At 37.9% G+C, this 4,742-nt stretch overlaps 1 non-coding gene across 1 annotated transcript; it reads right to left on the bottom strand.

Moving 5' to 3' along the window:
• Positions 1–1,442: 1,442 nt before the first annotated feature.
• LOC125156782 (U6 spliceosomal RNA) lies at positions 1,443–1,545 on the bottom strand. Its single transcript, XR_007148768.1, has one exon. It is a non-coding gene; the product is annotated as a U6 spliceosomal RNA (small nuclear RNA).
• Positions 1,546–4,742: the final 3,197 nt, after the last annotated feature.

The raw sequence follows: 4,742 nt of genomic DNA, 5'->3' as shown, positions 1-4,742 counted from the left end.
AAAATTGTAAATTAGAAATAATTTAATTTAGTACCAACTTTCTTTTTACGAAATCCCTATCCCAGCCTTAGACAAGGCTCCAGTCCTGTGCTGTGGGTATGATAGTCACTATCACATGTGACCATAGACGTTAAATTAAAATTAAATAAAATTTGAAATTCTGTTACTTAGGTGAACTAGGGCACATTTCACATGCTCAAAATCCATGTGGCTAGTGGCTACTGTACTGGAGCATGTGCATATAAAACATTTCCATCACTGCAGAAAATTCGTTTGGACAGTGCTACCTAAAATTCAAATAACTTGTATCCTTCCTCTGTCTGGCACCTTCAAAACTGCTTCCTGTTAGGTGTCATTGCTCTAACGTCTTCTCCCTCTGAGCTTTTCCTTTCCTTTGTCTTACATGATCCACTAATAGAAACTGAGATGCTGAGGTGCTAACAGGGGAAGCCCTGGGATCATTTCCTGGTAAATGAACGGCTAACTCTTCGTCTTCCATAGTAGTGTTTTTTCAGAACGTGGTTCTAGGATGATTGCTGCCTTAATCAACTGAATAATTGTTTACATGTGAAATTTTTGGGACCCATATTAAAACCTCTCAATCTGCCTTTTGAATCCGCTTTCTCAGTCATCGTTGGAATTCTCAAGTTTGAGAACCGTTACTGAGAGGAGCAACCACTGTCTGGTAGCCAGTAACCAAGAGCCTTATAGTTGGATGTTAGTTTGCATAGGAATGAATGCAATGCCAAGTTCTCCTCAGGTAGCAGAGGAGATATTTTTGGAAGGATTGTTTGTTGATCTTCAAACTCTACAATAGAAAACCATCTGCTCATAGACTCACTGCAGATCTACTTACTAGCATAATACAATTGGTAAAACCCACTTACTAAGAGAATTTAAAAAAGTGTTTGCTCTTGACATGGGGTATTTTTTTTAATGTTTATTTGTTTATTTTTGAGAGAGAGAGAGAGCACAAGGAGGGAAGAGACAGAAAGAGAGAGGGAGACAGAATCTGAAGCAGGCTCCAGGCTCTGAGCTGTCAGCACAGAGCCCCACACGGGGCTCAAACCCACAAATTGTGAGATCATGACCTGAACCAGAGTCAGACACTTAGCCAACTGAGCCAGCCAGGTGCCCCAAGGTATTTTCTTTATTAATGTCTTAAAATCATGTTTTCCTTGGTGTGCCTGGGTGGCTCAGTTGGTCTACTGTCTGACTCCTGATTTCCAATCAGGTCGTTATCACAGGGCTGTGGAGTCAGCCCAGACCCTGCTTAAGATTCTGTCTCCCTCTGCTCCTCTCCCCAGCTGATGCTCATCTCTCTCTCTCTCTCTCTCTAAAAATAAAAATAAATAAATAATGAAATTAAATTTTAAAAATTACCTATTAATGTTTTCATTTCATTTATTTATTCATTCATTCATTCATTCATTTTACTGAAGAAGAATATGGAAGACTTCATGAATTTGTGTGTCTTCCTTGCGTGGTGCCCTGGTCATCTCCATAACTTTCCAATTTTGGTATATCTGCTGCTGAAGTGAGCACTATTATATATTGAAGGACACTTGACAAAATTATAAGATTTTAAAGCATACCATGTGATGATTTGATATATGTGTACATTGTGAAAGAAGAAATCATGTTAACATTTATAACTTGGTTTTATGTCACTTATAATTTCATTTTATGTTATTTAGATTTCCCTTAAGAAACAAATAATTTTTAAAAGAATTTTTAAAGGAAAAGTTAATGAAAGAAGAACAAATAGGAAAAAACAAACAAAAAATAGACTTTTTAAATAAAAATTGACATTGGCTTAACAAACTAGACAAAAAAGAAAAAACATCAAAACCAGAAGCAGAACCAAATTGTGGAAAATTTTCTCGCAAGTCTCATCAAAGAAAAAAGAAAGAAAAATAGTTAAATGATACTAAGAATAAGAAAGGGTGAATACAAACATAGATACAGACAATATATAGGTGATTACAAATAAGGCAACCTGGTAGAAAAATCTTAAGTCAAGCTTCATTTTACTAGTTATACAGACTTATCATAAAACTATATAATAAATCAGAGCAATTTGCCACAAATAGACTAGAAAAATAGAATAGAGAACTTAGAAGCAAACCTTCAAAGATCAGGATGCTTCCTATAGGACAAGGGTGGCATTGCTAAGTACCTGGGGAAAAAGTGTGGAAACAAATGACTATCCACATGGGAAAATATAACATTAAAGTCTGAACTTGAACCGTAGTACAACTCCAGGTGCATTAATGTTTTATATTTTTTAATGTTTATTTATATATTTTGAGAGAGACAGAGAGAGAGAGAGAGAGAGAGAAGCTTGATGGGGGACTTGATCTCAAGAACCTCAAGATCATGACCTGAGCTGAAATCAAGAGTTGGATGCTTGGGCACCTGGGTGGCTCAATTGGTTGAGCCTCTGACTTTGGCTCAGGTCATGATCTCACTGTCCGTGAGTTTCAGCCCCAGGTCAGGCTCTGTGCTGATAGCTCGGAGCCTGGAGCCTGCTTCAGATTCTGTGTCTCCCTCACTCTCTGCCTCTCGCCGGCTTGTGCTCTCTCTCTCTCTCTCTCTCAAGAATAAACATAAAAAAAAAATAGTTAGATGCTTAACCAACTGAGCCACCCAGGCACCCCTAGATGCATTAAAATAATTTTAAGTGTGAAAAATCAAACCAGTAAAATAAAATAAACTGGAAGCAGTTCAAAAAACTACTTTATCTTCCTTTCATCAAATCTGCCAATTTGTTTACCTCTGAACCCTTTATTCTGGCGAAATGGGTGACGTATGAAATAAAATATACAATCATGGAAAGATCCCTATAATTATTGTTTGCAAAGTAATTTATAGAAAAAGGCACAGTATGATCCCATTTTTGTTATCAAAAACAAACATAGTGAAATGAAGCGCATTCCCCAAATCCACATAAATATTTGGAGACTATCCCAGCCAACATTTCAGATATATAAGTAAGAAGTATCCGGTTATTTATTGTCTCCCTGTGTAGTTAAGTCCGATTCTAGACTCCATCCTCCTTGTCTTAAGGGCAATTCAATTGCAGCTGATTGGGCCCTGCTCCCCTTTCACTGGTTACTGTCCCACATGTGGGAGGAAGAGCTTATCTTCAGTCCATCACTCTGAACACCGACCCCTTATGTTCCAGGCAAGGGATGAACAATTGAAATCTGGTGACTTCCTGCACTTCTTGTACGTGTAGAGCAGAGAAATTTGTATTGAAGTAAGGGACACCTGTTTATGGCTCTGCCCTCTTAGGGGGACTCACGCAGTCATCCTGGGAGGTCAGGATGCCCGGACAGCAGGACTCCCTCACTTATTCCTCAGACTTCTGTCCTTTATTTGGGGGTAAAATTGTGTTCCCTGCTCTAGTAAACCTCAAACATGGCCTGTTGCCGTTCTGGTTTCTTCAAAGCTACCTAGATAACCTCTTAAATGACTTAAAATTTGTATAGAAGACTAGAAGATACGGTCTTAGAGCCACTTTTGCTTTTATCCTTAAAAAGAGAAAAAAAATCTCGAGGAAAATAAAGGTAAAATCTGCATAACTGATTGAATTGAGGATGAAGTGAAGCGTGGTATATAGGACGGAGTAAGGAAAAATAAAGAAGATAAACAGAGTCGTGATGAATATGTCCTGATATTCCGAATGAGTACGTGTGTAGGAAAAGGTCTAGAAGCATACCAAATATTTAAAAATGATGACTTTTGAGATTAAGAACACTTTTCACTTCATATAGAACTGTAATATTTGAAATAATTGCAAGAATTTGCTACTTCTATGGATTATAACAAAGGTAAACTCAGAAAGCAAAATAGACCAAACAGAAGAAACATTTTTATAAAATTTCAGTTTATGATGATTAGGCCTATAATTAAGTCAAGGAAACTGTCTAAACTCCCTAAGATACTGTGCCCTCTCATGAAGATATAGAGATAAAAGGCTAAATGTTTATTTAAAACAAATTCTTTATTATTCTTGAAGTATTTGGCAAATAAAATTCCAGTATGGAAAAAAATATGAGTATAACATGTGTTTCCAAACGGCAAATTTATTTGTTTGTTTGCTTATGTTTATTTAGTTATCTTGAGAGAGAGAGAGAGAGAGAGAGAGAGAGTGAGAGGGAGAGTGAGAGAGAGAGCATGGGCACCTGAGCAGGGAAGGGGCTGAGAGAGAGGGAGACAGAGAATCCCAAGCAGGCTCTGCATTGTCAGCTCAGAGCCCAATGCGGAGCTGAAACTCACAAACCTTGAGATCATGACCTGAGCCAAAACCAAGAGTTGGACACCTACCTGACTGAGCCACTGAGCTGCCCTCAGTGGCACATTTTTTGAAGGTTTTGAAGTCTTCAGGCAGGTGATAAAGTTCAGGCAAAGATACAGTTCTTCCATGAAAAAAAAGTTTTAATATGCTTTGGAACACTGAGAAATGCCATTGACATGTTGATTATTATTCTGGAGACTGTTAGAAACACAAGCAAGATTCTGAGAAGCTAGTTTCGATTCACTTTAAAACAATTTCTTCTTGCTCAGTAGAATATAGGACTTGAACTCTGAGAGCTGGACAGAAGGACATATGTTTGCCTCTGAATCCTAGAGTCCTTTGTTCTGGAAAATAGGAGGGGCAAAGAAAATAGCCAGGTAACCAGAGACATTTTTTAAAGCAGTTGCTTCAGCGAAGTTTCAGAGATTTTACAGGCCCC

Source organism: Prionailurus viverrinus, chromosome F2, assembly GCF_022837055.1.
Source record: "Prionailurus viverrinus isolate Anna chromosome F2, UM_Priviv_1.0, whole genome shotgun sequence".
Classification (NCBI taxonomy): domain Eukaryota; kingdom Metazoa; phylum Chordata; class Mammalia; order Carnivora; family Felidae; genus Prionailurus; species Prionailurus viverrinus.
The sequence above is the reverse complement of the archived record's forward strand: the minus strand, read 5'-3'. Positions and strand labels throughout refer to the sequence as shown.